Source organism: Ischnura elegans, chromosome 5 (assembly GCF_921293095.1).
Source record: "Ischnura elegans chromosome 5, ioIscEleg1.1, whole genome shotgun sequence".
NCBI classification, from domain to species: Eukaryota; Metazoa; Arthropoda; class Insecta; order Odonata; family Coenagrionidae; genus Ischnura; species Ischnura elegans.
Window position 1 is genome coordinate 15,876,794 of NC_060250.1, and position 24,313 is coordinate 15,901,106.

Below are 24,313 nucleotides of genomic sequence, written 5' to 3' on the forward strand. Positions count from 1 at the left end.
TGGCGGCGAGAAATGAAGGTCGCACAGAAGTCGTAGATCACGCGAAAGCATCAACTGTCGCGAGTGTTGAGACCATAATATACAACTTGTGAATAAAATCGTAATATGCTCATTTAAATGAGAATAAACTATGAATGGTGAACATCCACACAATTTTATTTAAATAGCGACCCGGTTTCGACCTTGATAATGACACTACGTGTCGGAACCGTGTCGGTATTTAAATAAAATTGCGTGGAAGTTTACCTTTCATATTTTATTCCCATGGAGATCAAACATTTCCACAAAGTATCGCCGAACACTGTTAATTATGCTCATTTAAAAATTGGAATTATAAGACTTCCATAGAATGTATAGCGTACACTAATTAGTTTGGAAAGCTCTTGAAGCCGCTTCACCTTTAACGAATTATCCTCCACTGCAACTAAGCCAGAACAAATTTCCGCCTCTCATCACCGCATCGGGCGGTTGGACTACCGTGCAAAAACAACTAGATAGAAGTGGCCGGGTGGCAGGTGCCACGTAGATGCAGGTCTTCCAAGAACCTCACTGACTCGGCCTTCAAAGTTAGACATACAGTCTAAACTTCGGACGGGTCGATTTCGAATCAAGATAAACGGGGGTCGAGGCATTAGGTGGACGAGGGAGTTGATGGAATCAGGCGAGGGGAAGGTTGGACGAAAGTCACTCCGAAGAAGAATCGACCGAGAATCATCCGGTTAGGGGTCCGATCAATAGCGACGGCCTCGATTCTGCTGTGTCATCTTCTGACAATAACAACGCTTACAGTGCCCTTATGGAATAAAGGAGTCGCTACTCACATGAGACGACATGCGAAGAAGCCATCCGAGAAAGGGCGACAGTCCAATTTACCAAGAGTTTTGCGCTGTTCCACACACTCCGAGCATGAATTTTTGAGGCACACACGAAGCGTAAAGGGAGTCTCACAACAATTCCAATCGCTATTTGCGAGCTACATCATGGAGAGCACTCTTATAATATTCCCCTTTGATCAACACTTAGCACGAGAATTTGCACTCGAATCCATTGAATGAATACATTTATATTTGTGATCTGAATACAATGATCACCGTTAGTCTCCATAAAAAATATGAATTTCAAAAATCCAAAATTAATCATTTTTAGCGAGGGCGGCCCAGATTTTATTCTAACGAAAGTCGGTAACGCACTATGAAAAGGACATGCGTAGAAATTTCCGCAAAAATTGCATCCATTACTTTTTCGGCAAAACCTCTCGGAGCTGACGATCCACAGCTCCAGGAGTGGGGAAGCATATTTCACCTGTCATAGAGGTGAATTCGATAGATCCTTCAATCCTCTGCCAAGAGTATTATAGTCAATGCAGTTCGATTTCTGAGTCATGAATTCTTCCATCGATTCGACATTTTCTTTCCCACGCAGCACATGTCAGGAAAGACGGATTGACTAAAAGAAACTTATCCGAACGATATTCATACAGCCGAATTCTGAGCACCGACTATCTCTATTAAAACAAAAGTATGTACTACAACTAAGGTACTTATCTGTAACCAAGGTGCTCAAGGTGATTTATATCCGTGGTGGGAACAGAAAAACCGAATAAAATCGTTTCTGGGTTGACTTGGTGGAAGTTCTACACATACATGATAAAAACTCTTAATGGTTATCTCCATACTTTTATACAAAAGTCAACTACCGATCATGGTAACCACAGAAATTACCATTACTAGCTTATCGTGGAAAAGAACATAACGATAGAAACTTCAAGTAAATTAAGATCAAAAGAAGATATTTCATAATTAGGCTTAGACATTGAAATACCGAAGCCCAGAAGCAATATTGTGTATCAAAGTTATTCAGCTGCCTCCAGTCGAACTGTGGAAACAAAACTACAGGGCTGTGTTTATCCGCAAATTAATAAAATGACTCCTGTCTAAGGAGAGTGATGAGGTGAAGAATAAGTAAAAGGCTATTGCGTGATCACCGTAGGTGTGTCCTGATACTGGTCACTGCCGTTGGGTACGTTTAACCCTTAGTTTTTTGAGCACAATATGTTGAAAAAAAAAAATTAATCAATGGGTGAAAGAAATTGGAACCCCAACACAGGATATCCAGGATTGGTGTGTCCGTACTCCCCTTTTAAAATATGATGAAATTGTACGACCAGAAAAAGGTGCTTTCTTTATAGATTGAATAAAAATTATCATCATCATCATCATCATTGTATTTCATTCGATTCCGTGACCTGTCTCTCAGAGATGCGACCTTGATCGGTCCTGTCCCGCAACTAACCGCGCCTTTTTCCCCTGTGTTCTCCGCCCGGGGCAGCAATCAGTGCTAAGCGGGGCAAACAATCGCTCAAGGACGAGGCATGGACGAAATGAACTGGTGGGCCAATCTTACGGAAAATTTGCCTAAACACACTCGAATATTTTTAAGCATGAACTCTCGAGGTTTAGGCCATTAATAGAAAACATTTTACGAGTTTCGGAAATTTATTTTCCATTTTCAAGATTCATAAAATAAAGAGACCAGAGGCAAAATAATACTGAAAGGTTCAAGTATTAAAAATTAATTTTCATGGCAATAAGTATCCAATAAAAAATTTAACAATGTATTTAAAAACCAAATCGAGAATTCTGATGTGGAATAACTTTAATGTAGTTGTTCATTTTAGTTATTAGTTTCTATGTAACATTATTATTAATATCTTCATCATATTTTTTATAGTTACACGAATTTTAACTGGCTGGGACATTTGATGTGAGGGAATGGAATTTTGAAAGTAGCTTTGGAGGGAACGGTGGAAGGGATCAGAGCAAGGGGAAGGAGAAGGCTGAATTTTATCGACAACGTAAAAATTGGAAGATATGGAGACTTCAAGGAGATGGCCGGAGACAGGAGGGAATGGAGACAGCATTGGCGCGGGGGACCTGCCGACGGGCAGAACACCACAAGATGATGACACAAATTTGATTAATTAGATTATCAAATTTGTAACGATTAGGCCCAGAAGATACGAATCGATTCGGTTTCCGAAACGTCAACAGCCATGTCAATATTTTCCCGGTGGGAAATCTGTATAGACTTCTGGTACTTCACTGAGTTAGTTTCACCAGTATTTCATTCAGTTTCAACATTAAGTTTTAAGGAGCATGATAGATCAAATAAGCACCCACAGATCTTTTTAGGAATGCATAGAACGAAACATATTAAAAACGATCCTAAGTAAAATCGAAGAACCTTGCCGAATAATTGTATCAAAAAATGTTTTCTTTTGATTATTACCACCGCCCTGAGATAGTGGTTAGCCAATTTATATTTTAAAAATGGCATACATGTATAATAGAATTCTTTCGAGTATTCCAATATTGCGCGATAAATCATAAATTCTGCTTATCTATTCTTCTATGCAATATGGACCGGTATTTAATAGGGCTCCCAGGGATCAGCGGTTTAAGTTTCAATCATTTTAGAGAAGAGCTAATTTCCACGCGTAGACACACTTAAAAGAATACGTTGAGAGTGAGTCAACACAGTTTTGACAGTGATCCTTGTACTGCCAACCACTTAGTGATAACTATTTTAAGGGTCTGTGCTGATCAAATACGGTGCGTTTACAGGGAATAGGGTAAATAAAAAATGATTACTCTTCGCAACTATATTCGCCCATTATATACCATTATTTTCTAAGATTTTCAGAAGATTTAGTCCGCATGCGTACATGGGATCCTTTTCGGCGCAGCCTGCCTCCAGGTTTTACAGGGGATGGCAAAGATAATGCAGTGGAGTCCCTCAAATCCGAACTAACTGGCACCGGACCCTGTTCGAATTAGTCGAAATAATTGTTAAAAAAATCTGTTTGAAACGGAAGAACGAATCACAAGCGTACGGAGGGCATACTACCGCGTAACTGGTTAAGACTGTACTCGCCGTACCCCTTTTCGACGCACCACACTGCCGACTCATCGGCGCACCTGGTACGTTCGGCAGTCATCACAAACCATTACTGTAACTGATTTTAAATACATCATTGAAAATTGTACGTAGTTTATAGTTTATATAGTCAACAATATTTTAAAATTTGTACATTAAGGAATTATTGTAGCGTGTTTGCGGTCTAAAAATAAAAAAAAATTAAAGTAAAGAACTGCACTGCTAATAACGAAAGGATAAATTTCTTTGAAAACATTTTGTCTCGGAGCTGATCGAATTAAAAGTTTTCGGATTAGTATAACACCATTATATTATGCATTCATGGCTTGAGTGGTGATATAACCACCAAGGGGAGACCAGAAGCCGCCATCCCAAGATTTATCAAGCACGGACTTTACCTCTCCGCCACTGGGACCATATTCTGGTCGATAAGTCTCATACAACAGACATTCATTTTTTTGGTCACTTCTCGTTCAACTACCACCGATTTCCACATTGCCTCACAGTTTATCTTGATAAAACCGTTTCCGTGGAAAGAAAACTAGCGAAAAAATGTCGTGAGAAGAGAATAATACAATGGCTGCTTACGACTCTACAGAAAATGAATCTGTATCCACCAAGCAAAGAGTATTATCGAGGACGTTGATTCAAGAAAAAGGGCTTAAAATTGGACAGGCGATACTATAAGAAATAGGGAAACGAAATTAGTTAAACTGGAATTAACGAGACAGTTACCTGAGACGGTGAAACGTTAGCTTTTACGCTCTCATTGAATAAACATAGGGAGAGCTCTGATGGGCGGTTAACCGCGACCTTAAACAGCAATAAGGATATCCGGCACTTACTTTTTTCCGAATGACAGTAGGGAACAACGCCGGTTCTCAGATAAGATATCCAAACGAGGAAAACCCTAAATGAAGAGGTATATAATGGTATCTTAAGAGGCAAAGGCACAATGGCAAGTACTTGACATTCTATTTCGATTCACCATATAGGTACTTAGGCATGTTTCCATATATTCTTCGACAGATTGGAAAAAATGACCACCATTATCGAAAAAACTTATTCAGGCCTAATTGTGTTAAGCCAAACCTATATCAGGTAAACTAATCAGGTTAATAAATATCAAAGCAAGGCAGGAAATATCAGTTACTATTACAAAACATAGGAAAAAATGTTAATCCTAAATTTTAACAACTTTTTAAAATATGTACTCTACAATTCCATTAAAATTCTACGTAATTAAAAAAGTATTAAGAGTCGGAAAAAATCTGAAGTGTTCAATCCTTTCAAGTCCAATTTTATTTCAGGAAAAATAAAACATGAATGTTAATCTTTTAAAAGTATAACAATTTTCCACTCAATAATATAATTCAATGCAGCATTGCATAAACTATTTAATTTTGCAAAATAAAATACAAGTAGTTCACTCTATTTTTGATATAGCTGAAAATTCACGCTTTTAAATTTAAATGAAGCATCTTCAAATTTGACGTAGCAAAACTGGGCAAATAAGGTACAACTAGCAAACTGACTGAGCATTATAAAATATAGTTTACTAAGTCTATAGACTGCGTAACTATTTAAATGCGCTCATCATTACTTCAGAAAAGTGATCTTCCCCATCAAAGTTTATTAAACGGACATTTGAATAAAGTGCCCAAGAACAAAGGTGATTTTGTGTGGAGGGATGAAGGAATGGTCGGAGGGTGGTGTGGAGACGGGGCAACGAAAGTCTATGAATCGATCCACGTGCAAGGGGGTGGAGGTCAGACAGGGGAGGCGGAAGTGGATATGAGGAAGGGGGATGGGGAAAGGGTGGGGGGGAGTCACGCCAAGGGTTGGGGGGGGGTCACGCCCCCCTTCGGCCGTGAACTCACAGCACAGAAGAAAATGAATTCCCACGGGATGTCGACGTTCACACAAAGAGCTGCGCGTATATATAGCCGGTCGAATAAATCCACAGGAATCCCTCCATACGAAAGAATTATTGAAGGGGCGCTTCGACTTGAGAATATATACTCTCTTTCGAACAGTTGTAGTCATAAACAAAAAGTAAATCACCCAGTCAAAAGAAAAGATTCCCCTTAACATGTTCACCGCCGCGTGGGTTAACTAGAGTATCGCTTTGGAGCTGGGTGACCAACCGGTGACTCACATTAATAATTGTATCATCTTCCCAGGCTATTATTCTCCGACTTATACTAACATTAACTGAGGGTATTCCTTGTATGATGAATAGTTTAAAATTTTCACCAATTATCGAATTAATAAATTTATTGAGTTGTACTTGAAACGACGATGAGTCACATTTTTTAGCCTGAATAGAGACATAAAAAAAGGATTTTATGCTCATAAATTGACTGCAAAATTACAATTTTACCTACTCATGGCGGGTCAACATGGCTATCAGCACATTTAAATATCAAAGACAACTAATTCACATGATTCTTCATGTACTTATACGGTCTCCATAGATTTACTCCACTAAATAGCAAGAACCACCTCCAGGTAGCTGCGAATACCATGGAGACTAACTTCCAGCAGGATGGTAATAAAATCCCTGGTTCGGGCGAAACACCACTACACCCCAAGGGTCGACGGGATCGATTTGAAACCACTTACCAGCTATTCATAGTCTTATCCACTTCACGATTAAAATTGAACCCTAACCAGACGGGTGATGGGAGTGTTTTTCCTCACCTGAAATGAGAAAGAAGAAAGGCCATATAAACACGTGAAAAGAGTCATAAAAACCACACACACAATTTTACACACTTAATATATACTTAATGTTAACACTTTGCGTGCCATGGACGTAATATTACGTCCTGCTAATCCTTCTGAGGATTGCCATGGACGTAATATTTCGTCTTTCCATTTAATTGGCTTTGTATGCGTGAAGCCGTAATATTTCGCCCGTGGTACTTTTCCAGTTTACTGCTTAGTGGTTCTGTTTTTTCAAAAATCAACTGCTCGATGGAAAAAGAGTCCACTTTATGTCTTGAGGACGAAAAGTCCTCCGCAGCTACCGGCATCCTCATCTTAGGCCACTTAGTGTGAAAATTCTTCGTTGAGGGTGCATTGACCCTTTTTCTCATCCAGGATTTTCAATTCTTCGCTTGGAACATGCAATTATTATGATTTCCATGCTTTAAATAGTTCAAATTGAGCGTATTAAAAAAAATATTATGCATGTTATGGCGGTACATCATATGTTGCAACTTTTTTATTTTTCAAAAACAGTAGGTTTTCATTGTTAAATTATATATTTAAAAATTAGCAATAAATGTTATTCAACTCATTCATAAAGAAGAGCAAAGTCCATTTTTATTGAAATGCAATCGATATAAATATATTTTTGATGCTAATGTTTTAAAAAAAATTACGAAAATAGTAAAAATGGCTGGATTTCTCAGTAGGGCTTTAAATTTAGCAGCCGGCACTCAAAGTGTTAAAAAGCAGTACGTGCATAAGCAGAATAGCAATCAGTTATCCTGATCCAGAGCCGATTTAATGGATTACTAGACGGTCGACAAAATATCACCAAAGAGGCAGAATCTCCTTTCCCACGAGTAAAATTACAAAATTGCAGTCATTTCTTTCGATGTTAATAAAATATTTTTCAATATCACTCCTAACCATTTCTATTTCGCTATTTATTGAGAATTTCGCTAAAATATTTAAAATAGAAAGTTGTCTAATCGGCCAATAGTTTAGATTTTCGTCAACATAAAAAATTAAAAGAGAAGAAGAGAAATATATTAAAGAAACATCGATTCTTAAGTAAAAGTATGCATGATAGACGGATGATACGTAATTGAAATTGGATGACATCATGAAATACAAATGGAATTTCAAGTAAAATTTCAAATTGTGTCACGCAATAAACGCTATGATAAATTAAATATGGGGGCTTGAATGCGGAATAAAGGAGATTCTTAAAATTAATGAGGTACAGATAGAATAAATTGTTACGACCGACATAAAGGATCTAAAACTACGGAAATACCGCTTATAAGAACGGCTGAAATTGGACAGAGAGTCAGGGACCTCCGAGCCGTAAAAAACTGGGTTTTGGGGCGTTTCAACATCGCCGCAGCAGTGACGGTGACCACCGATTGTGAACATGCAAAGCACTTTTATGCAAATCGAAAACTTTTTCGGAAGAACAGGGTGGGACTGTGTCACTTCGGCGTAGAGACGAGGTAAACTTGGCAACAGCGGAAAAACATACATTTTTGTAACGGTCTTCCTTCAACGGATGTTCGGATGAAAAGGAATTACGCAACACAAAAACCAATAACCTCTCGTTCTCAATCGGAGGGGCGATCGCCGCTCTCTGGACAACAGCTTGACGCGACACGCTATATAACGAACTAGCCACACGAAACATCTTTGTCAAGATCGAAATTAAGAACGAGTAAACTGACTATGATAGCCAGGCTAATACTTTACCACCATGGTTTTGAAAAAAGTATCTAAGTCAATATCAAGGTACAGCATACTAATGAAGACGTGCAATAGTAAAAAAAAGTAGCAGACTTTTCAGGAGCCATTTAATTTTACCAGGAGGAGGAAAGCTTATCATGGCATAATAAGCATCAGGGGAAATATGAATGGCTTACTACAGTATGTGATTAACTCCACGATAATATGGTAAAAGTTCATGAAAATCTACGACTAATAGCGCCTTATCGACAGCGAAAATTTCAAGACAATCATCGACACGCTATTTTTATTGAGCTTGAGGTCTGAGGGTGTCCCCCCTGATCCATTACGCATCGCACCGAACCTAACTCGAAATAAAATTAGGGGCTTCAGGAGTGAATTAAGGAAGTATTTAATTCCATATTATTCTATGCGCAGTATTGTAATCGAGGGGAATGCATAGAGGAGGCTAAATTCCATCTCATACAGGAGTAATTCCTGTTTCCACTTCGGTCGCATTTAAATCGGTTTTCAAAATTATCCTCGGCCCGATGATTAGTGAATTACGATCCACTATTTTCCAATATTTTGCAGTATAATGTTAGCAATTGAGAGGAATAGCATTGAACTTTTATGCACTTGATAGGTCATATCACCATGTATATAAATTTCGGTTAATACCGCTGATTATACCTTATTTACCCGTGAATCTCAGATCGATTTGTTCGTCAGCGACGCGAGTGGCGACTTTGGTAAACCCATTTAAATGCGCGGTGGTTGACAACACATGTACAGGCCGACTTGAGGATCCTCTTCTGTAACTTTCATGATTGTAACAGTTGAAGTAGCAAGTCGATTTTTACATAATTGAATATTTATATTTTTAAGGACGAAAAACACACAGTAAACAGACAGCTAACTTAATCAGTTCCGCTCACTAACTCGAGTGCTTCAAACGGAGGCAATGTTGGCTAAGGAAGGCGACTCGCCACTGGCGGAATGGATAACGAAAATTCTGGTTAGGGTAGCCAATTGGAAGTACACCAATTTTATTTTGTTTGTGATAGTTCGAACAGAGATTAATACATTTTTCCATTTAACTGTCAGTCGCCAAATTCTCGAGCTATACGAGTGAAACGTTTTTCCCATTAATAATTATTCGAATAAATTAACCAAAAATCTAATGACGGCGCTAACTCACGAGGAGTGGCAGGAAACTTCAGCGATTTCTAGCTATAAACTTACTCGAGAATTGCTGAATGGGGAAATATAAATATTTTCACAGTAAATTATCTTTCCCTGTCCTATACCACACTCAATCAGTAAATAAACCCAAACTGAAAGTGGGTTCATATTGGTGGGGGCAGAGCTCGCCCCGAACTAAGCCTAAGGCGTGTACAGTTCAAATATTCAGGGTCGGAGGGGGGCGGGGGACGATAATTTCCCTGGGCAACATCGCGTTTGGTTTACCAACGAATTTGTTCGGGTGTGTCCGAAGGCTTCACCCAGGATATGAACCCGAGACCCCTCTACTGGCAGACATGCTATATAACCACTCGACCACCACGATCCTGCCTACCAAATTCATTCTATGAATTGCGATTTAAGATCTGAAAATGAATGCACGACCCAATTCTTTTTCACGGGCAATTCGAGGCTTTTTTTCTTGCATCGTGTACAAATACTTCAGCCGGGATTTAATCACGGGACCTCATCGTCAGGAAAGCGATCGCTTTACGAACTAGGTCCCCACGCTACTCCATAGACTCATTAATGAATTAATTATCTAGGTTACGGTAATTAATGTTGCGATATCACCGCCGATATGTGCTGCACAATTAATCAAAACAAAATAAAATGGCACAAGCCAATGGATAATTAGTTCTTCAAAAGTGAGAAATTAATGAAGCAAATCGAAGCGACTTATCTTCTCAACTGCCTCCTTTCAACCGAACTTGGGAATATTATACTCGAATCGTGGCGGGTTTGGTCCCGCTAGATTTAAAAAAATAGTCTTTCATGAGGCTGCACCAATTTCGTTAATATTTCAGAATTATTTCACCATACCTACTTAAGAGAATTGTAATGTAAACATGCTTCAGAGTCGAAGAGCATCCGGTATTTTGAAAAGAATATAAAGGTAATGGTATTCCTTTTAAATGGCCCTTAAACAGAACTAACAGACTAGAGGATCAAGGCATAGCATCGCCTGTCTTCTTTCACTTTCATCGATTGAGATGAAACTTTCCTTCCGTTAGTATCGAGCGAATCGGGATACCACGTGATGGGGACGCAAGTTGCAACGGGGGTCGCCGAATCCACGGCGGAGTAAGCGTGGAGGGTCCAGGAAGAAGTCGATAGACGGGCGGGAGAGAGAATGGGAGGCAAAGACACTGCAAAAGGCAGACGGAGTTAAGGTGAATAAATAAAGATACAGAGGGACTCGACACACAAGACCTAGGACTTCTTTCCTTGTACCACTATGAATAATAACAAATAGAAAATTCATGAAGTGGATAACAGCTTTCTGCAAGAGGTTTAAAACACCTTTTCAATTTTAGTTGGATATTTCTTCCTCCTTTTTAAGTCATTCACGTTTTGACTCGAATTACAAGGTAAAAATGATTATTATAATAAAAATCATGCCAGCTAAAACACAAAGCTGTTCCAATGGCCGCAAAGTTTAAAATTGCCAAGACTAATGCCTCGGTTTGCAGGAATTCCCTTAAATGAGGGTAAATGTGTGTGCATACAGCGACTTGGAACTTTAAGGCGAATTGAGCAATTTTGCATTTTCACACATGAAAGGCCGTTTCGCTTATGCTTCAGGATTTAATTATCATGGGAAAACATTAGTTAAATAAGAAATTTTCACTGAATTTACTTTCGTACGACGCGTTACCTCGCCCGTTGACACGCAGTAAGTCCTAGGGATCAAACACCGCTTCTTCCCCCAAACAATAGTGGACCAATCGAAGACGGATACAGGGAAAAAACACCCGGGAAAAGAAGATCACCCGGAAAAAGGACTCCATCCTGACGACCGCAAAGTTTTAGACGACAGAGAAGATGCACGTGGTACCCCCACCCTGCTACCTTTCTCCCCCTCCTTCCCCTTCCTCGTGCGATAAAAAAACGACCCCTTATCCCGCAACCTTCAATATTCCCATTTCCCAACATCAAAATCCCATTCTTCCAGTTACCCCCTCTCCTTTAACAGAATTTGCATATTTAAGCCTGGCTGCACTTGATGCACTTGAAAATGTTTTTGGTTCAACGAAAAACGTCGTGCGAAAATAAATTAAACAGAGATTTTGCTATGCCTAACTAAATTTGATATTATTCCTATGCCTAAACTAATATTTATAACCTTCACGGGTTTCAACGAATCGCGCCACGTATCATAAAACATAAGAAAATATATTTATTACAGTATTCCCGTAGAAATGCTTTTGCCCGGTAACTCTATTCGTTGCACAGTGATCCACCGCATAACCCCGAATAAAAGCATGCGTCTGAAAATTTGTTATTTTTCTTGTAATATTTGTAATGGCCAATGACAAATACCATTGGGGTCGCTAGCAGGCCATTATTTAGACGCAAATGGTACGACAAACGATACAACGGAGAAGCCATCACAGCTGAAAAGGAATACTAAAGTTTGTTCGTTTCTAACTCATGAGAATAAAGCATTATTTGACTGCTAAATGTTATGGCTAAATGTATACTGCGCTAGGACATTACTTCGGGTAAAATCCTTTTACATTATATTATTTTACCAAGATGGATGTCCACACTGGGACCAAATACTGAAAATAAAGTCTACAAAAGCGTTTTAACGAATATTTTTAATTCATAATACTTTAAATGAATGATATGCTTCCTAAATAAATAATGCGTAAACAAATTCAATTACCTATTATTTCATTTATACTGACGCTGCTAACTTAATTTTTTGTAATCAATCAATTTTGAGATTAAGGAAATAACTTCATGAATAGCATTATAAAGACTTAGGAAGTCATAATTTTAATTAACAGCGCCAAGTATGGCCATTAAAAAAGCCACTGCCACTCCACTCAAATGCCATAAGGATAAATAGACGATATGTTTTAATATTTGGAAAAAAAATCATGGAAATAGTAGAAATAAGGAAGACACCAACAAAGAAATACTTAGGTATACCAAGGGGAAAACGAGGAAAAAAATTACGTCTACAGATAAAGATGTGCATTCGAAATACACGAATCAAAAACGGCAATATAGGGTTGGGAGGGAGATCTAAGGATCTAGGCTCAATAAATTTTAAAAAACTTCGCAGAGCGGGGTTGGCCCATAGAGAGGAACCTGCCCTTACGTAGAATGTGTGAATTTCACATGCCTGAGGGTTAGTCTTGGGTGAGGTCTACCCTCACTTATCCAAATCGACCTTCGTGTTGAATCACTGAGTAAAGAGTGTGTACAATTAAAATGGCTCCAAATTTACGAATTGGTCCAAAAATCACTCATTTGTGAACAACTCTTAGGGTGGCAGCCCTAGGTGGAAGCGGGTTTTTGCAAGGAGTGTGGGAGAGTTGAAGTTCATGGAGGCAGAAAGGGAGAGGGCCATCGTGACGTCACGCGACAGGGTAGGGGGAGGAGGTAGTAAACCGCCCCCCTCCCCTCACACCTCCCAGGAGAGCGAACTCTCTCGATTACGTCACCGGCGCCTCCCTCCCCTCCCCATTCTATCCCGTCGCCCAACGGGATGATAGCTAAGGCGTGACGTCAGGGACGAGCCTACAATTTCTAACCCCCTCATTCCCCGTCACATTCGGCCGTCGCCATGGGAACCCTCCGCCAATGAGCGCGCTCGAAAGATATCCGCATATTTGAAGGCCAGAGCGCCAGGTTGAGGAAATCATTTTGGAGCGTGCCGAGGAGATAAAGGGAGGTCCAACAACTGTTCGTAGCTGGAGTGTGTGAAGTTCAGCCGCGTCCACATAGACTTACACCACAGGGTGAAACAGCCGACCAATCACAGCTTAAGACGTGTTTAAGCTGGATTCACACGTAGGCGGAACATGCGGAAAAGCATCAAGCCTTAATTCGCCCCTAAACCGCATCTCCGCTTTCATTTGTCGTGGCTTGGCTACCTGGCTTTCCGTCGTTTTCGCCTCCATTGGAATCCGCCTCAGTCGAAGTTAACGGCTTTAGCAGTCGACTTGTGAAGGTGGAAGTATGAGCATTAATACAGCAACCGCCACTTCACTCGAAGGCGGTAGTGATAAAAAGACAATAACCTTTGTCGTATTTGAAAAAAAAATGGAAATAATAGACGAAAACGGGTTTCGCAGTCGACTGGTTTGCTCGACCCATACACGTCTGTGCGACAGTGACTGCGAAGAGAGCACGAATTCATTGAACACATAGTCGATTCGATTCTATTCGCAAAGTTGAACGCAACTGTAATCGATGAATATGGATACATCGTAAGCGGTTCAAGTCCATGTGACTACGAATGCTAGTAGCATAGTTACAGCTTGCTTTTCTTCTATTTATTACATATGACGGATCAATGTAAGGCCAATTTAATTGAAATTTGTTTCACAAAGAAGAGGAGATAAAAAATTACTCTTCTGCCACCGTCAAAACTTTCTTTTTCCAGCTCTGCCCACCACACTTGGTACAAGGTTGATAACTGAGGAGAGATATATAGAGCGGAGAGCTACTGCTCAGGATATAGACAAAAAGTCGTCTTCAACGTGTATGCCATGCCACAAACCGTCAATATTATATACAATACACAGCACAGAACGATCGATAGTTATAGGAAACCTGATAAAATTATTAATATTTTCTAGTTTTGCATTAGAATTGAGATGAAGTTGAGTTTAACAAAATAATGGCCAAACCGAGTTGAATTTCGTCACATGCAGTGATTCTGAACGAGCAGATGCTAATCTAGAGGGCTCCATGACGAGGAAGACTGCAGATTACATCCAGAACATAGCTCAACAATCAACAATGAGCCACATTACTTGATGAGAAAATTATATTCAGAATAAATTAAGGGCTAACGAAGAAAAATTATCGGATTGGAATTGAAACTGTATGGTAAATTTAGTAACAACAATTCAGTCCGCAGAATTGTTAAACAGATGTTAAAGGAATAAGACTGGAGGCCGCTATAGATTCGGGAGGCAGGGCGATAGGCTCATTTTCCTAAGGCAATTGAGGATCTGACACTGCGCTCAACACTCACTGCCAGGTTGGGAAAATTTTTGGGAAAACTGATTAAAATGCGATGCGGTGACGAGATGAATGAAGCTTCTACGAGACGGACTGGCGCCTACTCCTTGATGCAGTCCTCTTGAACTCCTTCCTTCGGCTCACACGTGCTCGGAGTGTGTTTGCCTGCGAGGAGGGCCAGAGGCCGGGGAAAGCGGCGATCAATTGACTTGATTGGGATGGAATCTCTTCGGCTCGCTGCTTCGTGCCTTCGCGGCGATCGCCATCGCCCTCAGAGGGGCACGCTCCTCAAAGCGAAGCACGCAACGCACACGAAGCTAATCTCCTCCATCAGTACAACAGCCCCCCCCGCCCTCCACGCCGCCCCCCGCGATGCGAGCGGACGGTAAAAAGGGAAGTACGAGAGACCGAAGTGGACACAATTGACGTGGACATCCTGACCGCCCGAGCTAAACGAATCCCATCCGACTAGGAAATATTTATATTTACATATGGGAGACCGCGGAGAAATAGTACAGAGCACAACGCTCAGCTGCGCGATTCGTGAAGACCTGATACGAGCGAACAAGATACGCTGCACAGCTTTAAAACGAATAAGAGTGGGAGCCACTGGAGACTGCGCTCTAGGATTAGATTGCTTGAGAAATTAGAATACAGATATCTCTCAGCGCGGCACAGTAAACATCATTTTAGAACCAAAAAGAAAAGATATTAGATTTGGAATTGAAAATGCTCCAGGGTTGATACATTTCGTAAACATTTTCCAGTCCCCAGATTTGTTACATCTGTTATTTGTTACGCGGTATTCTTAGATTTCTGGAGTAATTGTGAATAGATACCTTTCAGAGCGACATGGCGAACATCACCTTAGAACCTCACTTTATTTCTAAGTCTGTCAAACACGATAAATTAAGATATTTGGCTAAACAGGCGGGTGTAGGAATTCGTTCTTCCCTCAAACAAAAAAGGACTTTAATAAGTGCCAGGCGGAACTCAGTACAAGGATTTGTTTTCCTTCGTTTTCGTTGACAGCTGGTGTCCAAATTCCCCCGCCACATGCCTCTTGAGGCAGCTTGCGGAGTAGCAAGTCGATGTGAATGTTTGATAACGAGAAGTGAGTTGGCTTTGAGTTTTCCGCGAGGATTAATTTGACGGGTAATTCATTCCGATTTCGGGATTTCTGTCGCGTATTTTTCGTCTTTGAGAGGCTTCCCCTCCGATTCCAGAGGCGTCTTTAGGGTGAAGACTGAAGATATCTCCTGGGTGGCTATTCTGCACTTCTGAATTAAATCGAATTTGGCTCGGAATTCACAGAACACATTCGGTCAAACACTGGGATTTTTTTGAACTTAAATTAGTGATGGCTAAAGGCGCGCGAGTGACGTCTAACTAAAAGGGCTCAATTCCACGGGAATGGTTCATCTCCATCGTGTCATTGTTTTAACCTGGAACAAAGACTCACTCATTGAAAGGTTCATTTGAAGATCCAAAAGCTCTCCGAACGTGGTCCATTTTATTCGAAAATACAGTAAAACCCCCAGGGCGGGAGAAGAAACGTTGTTAGAAAAAAACTACACGGCATAAATCCCGAAAGCAGAATATATAAATGGAAAGGCTGCCATGGACTTACTCAAAGCCTGATAAACGAAAAAAACCAAAAAGAAAAAAAAGTATTGGTAATCATACAGCAAAATCACTTTAAAATAAAAGTGCAAGAGGATCTGGCTGATGCGATGGACAGTTTTCACACCCCGTGACTCAGGATTCAAATCTCAGAAGTGTCTGAGATTTATCGGCGGCTGCCAGATCCCAACTAGAGTGTAGCGAGGAAGGCACTTCCAAATGAAGCACTGTCTTTCTCTCGATATTACTGCCCCATTTAAAATCTCCTGACTTTCCCGTGATAACCATTATTCCCAGTGGCTTGTAAAAACCTCGTTTAACCATGCAAATAGAAACGCAGAGAAAATTTTCTTACATTAAATAACATTCCTTAGATAACGCTAAATTACACTTAAGGAAATATCGATGGCAATATCGAGTACAGTTATAACAATAACCAATGTATAAACTAAGTACACAAAAAGAACAAAAATTGTTCACGAAATGTTTCCTTATTTCATTAGAACAATTATTAAACCAGCGCAAAAACCCAACACAATACCACGGCAGTCCCGCATATCCTTTAGATACGAAACAACGGCTTGTGATATATCGAAAGGAAAAAGAAATCAAGTGGAACTCGCCCAATTGCACTTACAATTAGCTTGTCACTCAAGGTCTGTAAATGAGAAAAAAAAAACACCTTGTTCCAATTCAAGTCAAGATATTCCGCCACGGAGGATCCAAAGCAATTAATTCCCTCAACAGCGAGATGAGTGTGCATTTTCTCAAACCGGTCTGAATAAAAATAGCACCAAATTTCGGAGTGGCCACCGCCACGACTCAGGAGAAGAAAATCCACGCCTGCCAACAGCCTCTACGCAACCCGCAAGACTCCAACGCTCCAAGGTAAAGCATAATTAACGGGGTATAAGGGCCGGAACGCCTCGTACAATCAATGCCCATTGCACGCCAGAAAATTATCCTCAACTACGCCCTCTGCAAAAACTAACGAAACAATTACTCACCTTTCTCAGATGGCTTTCACGATTACGAAGAAGGACAGAAGATTCCGTATCCATTCTAATCCAGAGCTTCTTCTGGGAGAAATTAAATTTCAATATTTCTCATTTAAAAAATGTGAGAATTTTCTACTCATTGTCAATAATAATCATTGTGGCAGCTACATGTATCGCCATTAAACTTTAAAGCACAAAACAGCACGTAGTTTGAGTCTTTCCTGAATAGAGCTGAAATTGTATACATTCTTGGTATTACTTAGAAGCAACATAGGGTTATAATGTGTTAAAGGTATATTATGAGCATTAGCTTTTTTTCCGTCAACGGCATGATTTTACACAAGATAACCTGGGTAATTCCCACTCTGGAAAAGAAATATTATCGAATTATTCAAGAATTCGAACTATTGATGGCTTTTATTTAAAAAAAACACTGACGTATTTAACCCGGTAACGCCTGAATTAAAAAGTTTCTGCGATTTTTGTGGTAATCATACGTTTTAATACGGATGAAATTCTGAGTCATTCAGGGCAAATTTTATTCTTTTATCTCTAATAGTTACCGAGATACAGCCTGGTACCATATGGTACCGCTAGGCGTTTAAGGGGTCAAAAAATCGAAATTTGAAAAACTTTTCGGAAATCAAATTTTTAAGCCAAAAACGTTAAATATTTATTATTTTCCGGAAAATACATTCATTTTCATCCAAAGTTACGCTCAAATATCGATAATGTTCAAATTATTATTAAATATTATTGTATATAAAATAGAAGTTGTGTATAATTGACGTAGAAATGAAGAATAATATGATTTCAGGGTTTCACTCAGTCGTTGCCGCACATGGAAATGAAAAAAGCTGTCACTGCATTGCATTTTAAGTATTCTGTTCTTATTCTACTGGTTCAGTTTTCAGTAGCACTCCGTCCCTGCTGGGGATTGGAGTTCATTTGTTGGTTGTGCCCGTCGAACCTATCAGGGGCATTGGAAAGAAGATAGGCCGCTGTCAGTTGAATGCAATCTTTGAAACATGAATCAGTTACAAATCTATTTCTTTAGCCAAGTACCCCATTGCAGTCGCACTTCTGGTAAATTGAGCACGTCCTTGATATTTTAGGGGATCCTTTTATCCAGCTGAGATTATACTACTGGCCATCGGAACTCAAGCTGAGTTATGTTTTTTCACGATTTCCGCATCAGAATCCATGCTTTAGGCGTCATTGCATCCAGAATCCAAGTAAAAATGGGCCACGAACATTTTGTCGACCCCGCACCATCTTTCCCAATTCCTTTTTCGTAGGCTTTCACATTCCTGAGTTCTACGAAGTAGCAATCTGAGCTATTGATGCACCATATTTTCTAGCCAAACCTAATTAGCCTCCCCCGCATGAATTGCTAACAGCCATGTCTTCCAAAGGAGAACATTATCGACTCATTGAAACTCAAGGACTGCTTTTCTCTGAAATATCCGCCGAATCTTTCTTTTGCCATGCCCATAAAAGGGCGTATTTTCCATATCTTATATGATTTATCCATAGCGGTGTAATCACCGCAATGAATAAACCTACAAAGTTGTAGAAATCTGTTACGTCTCATTGTGTAATAAACAAGATTATTTCCTGCGTTTAGTGCTGCCTCACAATAGTGCCTTTTACTGGGAGTCGTTTTATGCCAACTTATAAAAAGAATTGCAACAAATATTTTCAGTACCTCATGTGTTATACTAGGGGCATAACAGTTGTAGGATTGTACACACCTATTCGACTCTAACACTTAGTATGTAAGGACATTTTCGTCAAATAACAGTTCAAATATTCTATTTGGGGATGCTTCATGAAACAGTGAGTTGGTAATCAGGATTACGAGAAATCCTTTCGTGCTTTACGATCTCTTCATCATCAAAAATGTGTCCTTCCTCCCTATTTTTATACCTTTTGGGTGCTTTACGGCTCTGTCCAGTTTCACTACACTTTTGAAAATTCTCAGACTTTTCTTGAGATAAACTCAGCTGACTGTCCACCTTTTCGAACAACAACTTCAAGTTCGAGCAAAATTGGCGCCCACTCGTTATTCCATTTTCCTCAGTCAGAAGGAAGGTATTCATCCTCTCTTTGTAGCAGCACATGCTATATTATAAGCAGTATGTGTAAGTTATTTCGGTTTTACTAGCACATGAAAGTGTGAAAAGTATCGGAGTGTGATTGAGATACGTTAGACAAAAATTAGGATTACGCTGCTCTTGTCGAAGTGATGCCTGTCGCGTGGTCGTCTCTCGCCGCCAGCCGTCATTGAATTTTCCCCTTAGCAAGCCACCTTCTTCCCTATCATACCCCCTTCCTAATTGGGTACACAGATACTCTTCCTATTCATGTTTTTCTAAATAGGATTCAGGTATGCAATTATACCTCCCACTCTTTAAGCCCTCGTGAGGGTACGAGATTCTGAAAAAATGCGGACAATTTAGGGCCTTATGTACTTGGATGACGTCCTTATAACAAAAAAATTAATTTATGTACACATTTAATAAACGTTATAACATTTAAATAATGCAAAATTTATAATATACATGATGAAAAATAAATAATTGTAAAATAAAGAACTGTTAGAAAACGAAAACAACAGAAATATTCGTATTTACGCTTTCCGCCAAAACATGGTAATGCAAGCGCCTAGCGGTACCATATGGTACCACCAAAATGTTTTGCATCATAGCATCCCAAATATTAGGCTCACATACAAAAACCATACTTAATATGAAATGTACATGTTATAACAATCATAATTACATAAAAACATCTTCGTATTATGAGTACATAAGACGCAAGTAAAGAAAATCGAAATGTTTGCACTAAAAATTCTGTTTTTTTCGCATAGCTGAAAATTCTCAATTTTCAAACGGCTCATAATACGTTAATTTCAGCTTTAAAAAAGCAAACTTTACGGGAAAATGTAAATAAAAACATTCTTATTATGTTTAAGCTCTCAAAAACCCAAATAAATTGCAATAAGTGACAAAAAAGTTACGTTTAGCATTGCGCTACCGGCTGGTACCATATGGTACCGCTAGGCGTTAACGGGTTAAGATAAAATCATAATTAGACATTTACTAATAAAACCAATACGTACTTTTCTGTTTTAGTATAATTGCTTAACTAATAATTGAAAGCCTACCAAATTAGGATTTTGTTCCGATAGAATATAGAATGGGCATCGCATTGAATTCAAATTAAAGACATGGATTAATAAAATTAGGAATTATCCATAGTACACCGAGCATTATCGTAACTGCCTTTTATAAAGCATGATCAGAAGAAAAATTCTTTACTATTTTCACTTCAGAATTAACTCATTTACTCCGACGTATCGTAAATACACTGAATTACGCACATACAAATATTATTACTACCTTAGCTGATTTCATTCAGTATAAAAAGGTAATTATAACTTATTTTAAGATAAAATAATAAAGCCTGAAAGCAGATATTTACAAAAACGTCCACGAATATTGCATCCCAGTAATGGTAATAGGAACAATAATTCCAGATTATCTCAGTGATTTAAGTGACATTTAACTCTTCAATCGTACACACACACTACGGTGAACCAATTGCAAACATGCACAGTTATTAAATGAAGGACAAATATTAAGGTTATCGCAGTTCATTCAACTATAAAATAAGGGAACTTTCGCTTTTTTGAACTTATAAAATGAAAATAAATGGAATTAAGAGAAGGAAATTACGAAAAATTCAAAAGTATCTCGGCTAAATAAATATAAGAACAACTCAAGCGATTCCCGTTATGCGGAAAACCTGAGTTACGGTAGTGAAAGATGAAAACCCAGCATCTGAGTACGGAATAGACGAGTGGATGGATTTAGATTAATTTAAAGAGTCAGGATTTGGATACTGACAACCGAGTCCGGGGTGGAAGAAATACTAAATTAATCCTATAATGACGACGGCCAATAGAGTGGGAGGGGAGCGAAGAAAATTCAAAGTAGTTGCATATATTGATCCGCAGACACTTTAGCGAGGGAGAAAGAAAGCGAAGAAGAGAAGACGCCAAGAGCTTTCCCACCGACGAAATTCCCACCATGGCGGGCGGGCGAAGGAGAGCGGGGAGGGGAGGTGGAGGAACGAGGTGGGGGCGGGCGGGGAGGGAAGCACGTGACCTCCTTCCCCTCCGCCCATTGGTCGATTCCTCCGGCAGACTCGTTCGTTGGGGTAGGTTCCGCGCGCACCCTTTCACGGATATCCCTCTCTCGGAGGGGAAAGGAGGCTGAGGAGGGGTTGGTCCAGGGTTCAAGGGGAGGGACGAGAGAAACTATATAGGAACACCTAAGGGATGATGCTAGGGGGAATTCGCTTCCGGACCAGATGGGAGCCTAGGACGGGAGGAGGTAGATGCGGAGGCTGCCGCGAGATGCTCAATATTAAAGCAGAGACCACAAGACGCGGGGATATGGCGTCACCTGGTGGCGGATGCTACAATCCGGGGGCGCCAACACATTGAAAACATTGACGATATTTTTACTCACATCCAAAATTGGAAAAAGGAGAAAGTTCAGAATATTTCTGGAGAATTTCGCCATTTAAACTTTAACAGTTTTACTTTCGAAAAACCAACACTAGAAGGAAACCAAAAACATTTCATTTGGCCCATTATTATAAATTAGGAGATAAAGGCCTTATTTACTCACATCAGCTTGAAGTATTCCTCAATCAAGAAAAATGAGATTTGAAATTTATGCAATTAAAAATGGGTGGACGCTTAGAATACGGAGGTCGATACAGAGAATAGCAGCATTTCAAGATGATACGGCGGTGAAGATGTGTCTTTCGATGTCTTCCTCTAAAAATATTTTCCCTCCTAAAAAATTTCCAGCCTTAAAATGAGGTGGATGTTTCCCTGCGAACTAATGAGATGATTTCTTCATGGGTGTCCAACCGAGGAAGTGATTCCGCTTATGACGTTAGAATGGCTAACTTTTCATGACGCCCTCGACGCCGTGATGACGACTGCGGAGTCATTGAAACGTCGGAAGCAGAAAAACTGACGTGGTTGGGAATCCGCGAAAGATTCATTCGGGGTCGATGAATTCAATAAACAACGAACAAAATCACTTAAAGATAAAAATTGTAGAGAAATTAAAATAACAACGTGAATATCAATTTAACTTAATGTGACCCATGGCGGCATTATAAAGGTAGGTAAGCCTTACGTTCCTGAAATGATTGCAAGGAGATAAGGAGGGACGAAAGCAACCATTGCACATCAAATAAAGAAAAAAAAACAGACTAGTCGATGATTTATTTAGAGAAAGTGCAACGCTTAGCTAGGAAAAGAAAAACTTGAAGATGTAAAAAAGCTTTGCCACGTAAGACGCCTAATCAGCAACGATGGTCGAAGCAAGAAAGAAATAGTTAGTAGAATAGCTCAAGCGAGAAGGGATTTCTACAAAAAGAAGAATCTACTTACAGCCTTAAATACAAGTATATAACTGAGGAAAAAATTCATCACATGCTACATATAGAGCATGCTTCTCTACTGGGGCAAGGCTTGGATGGTGACAAGAGCAGAGAAATAAAGAGTGGAAGCTTTCGGAATGTGGTGTCACTGATTAATGCAGGATATAAAATGGATCGACCGTGTAAGTCACGAGGAAGTGCTAAAAAGAATAGGAGAAAGGAGAAGTTTCCTAAAAACATTAAGGAAATGATAGGACAAGTTAGTTGGCCACATTATGAGGCATGATGACCTGATTAAGACAATCGTAGGACACGTGGAAGGGAAGAAGGGTAACTGCCCCGAAATAATCAAAAAGGGTACGTTATAAAGGATGTAAAAGAGAAGAAATATGTCACATGAAAAGGCTAGGAGATAGGCGATCGAAATGGAGAGCTGCGTCAATCCAATCTTAGGATTGTTGACTTATGATGATGAGTGCAATGCTTAATTTTAAGCCTATCCATGGAATAAAATGTTGAAGATTAGAGGCATCACTCGGATAGAGCGACTCCGTCAAAGGCCCATTGCTAAAGAGGTGAGATTTCCGAGATGATAGCGAAGAGGATACGAGGGGTTCGTATCCGCTCTACGCGAATTTATCTCTCAGACGACGAAGACGGAGGCAGAGAGACGGACAAGTGAGCGGCAAACGAAGGATAGCTTCACAAGGCGGAGATGAGCGGGAAGGGAGCAAGATATTCTGCGGTCTCCGTCACTCGACGCCGGGGAAAATTATTTCCGCTGGCGAGACGGCGACAAAGGGAACTCATTAAGCGGCAAAAAAGAACAGAGCACTTAGAATGAAGAGAGTGTTCTGAGGCCAAACGCCTCGGGACCTTTGTCAATACCGCAACAAATGAAAACCACACGAATAAAGAAAGTCTCACCCTCGAAATATGAATGGTATTAAAAAGAAAAATAAAGTACGAAAATTCCATAAAGATAATATCATTCACCGACATCTGAACTCGAATCAGGATCATACCGATTCGGGCCAAGCTTTATTCATCTTCGATGTGACTCCATGATTCTTACGAATTCTTCCTCAGCTTCGTTATTGGTTTTAGGTCAAACAGGAAGCCGTGAGGCCTGAAAGCCTTCCCAAATCGGGCAGAAAATCGTAAATGACGCTAGCAGCACTAAAATGGTGTTACAAATGAAATTATATAAACTCGCAAAACTGAAGGAGTAATCGCATTCGCGAAAATCAAAGAGTCTTTGCAATCGATTAAAATTAGAATAATTTATATAAAAATATATTTATTTATAAATTATTCTAAGATATAAGAGATATTTAAAGCCGGTTAAATACACATATTACCTCTTGTGATATTTCGCTGGTTGCTATTCAAGGCAAATACATTCGCAAGAAATCCGCATGATTCGGCGGCTTTAGGTTCGCGGCAGTGGCCTTGGCCTTCACCAACACGCACGCATGAAGAAAAGAACAAGAAAGGGCAAAACGAACTGTTTGTGATGAGCCGGATACAGAATATGAAATTACTGTGAATGGAGTGTAGCTCTCTACGGGGCGGAAACGTGGACATTGAGGAAAGAAGGCGAGAGAAGATTGGAGGCATTCGAG

The 24,313-nt window shown here is 39.8% G+C and overlaps 1 protein-coding gene across 4 annotated transcripts in view; it reads right to left on the bottom strand.

Moving 5' to 3' along the window:
• Nucleotides 1-24,313, bottom strand: part of LOC124158528 (clustered mitochondria protein homolog) — a 178,687-nt gene that overhangs the window by 63,187 nt on the left and 91,187 nt on the right. The window contains exon 1 of one of the 4 annotated variants that reach the window (XM_046533664.1): nucleotides 6,562-6,585. The exons of the other annotated variants lie outside the window; for them this stretch is intronic. The gene's annotated coding sequence lies outside the window, so the exon portion shown is untranslated. Of the gene's footprint in view, nucleotides 1-6,561; nucleotides 6,586-24,313 lie in introns of those variants that run through there. 4 annotated transcript variants of the gene reach the window in all.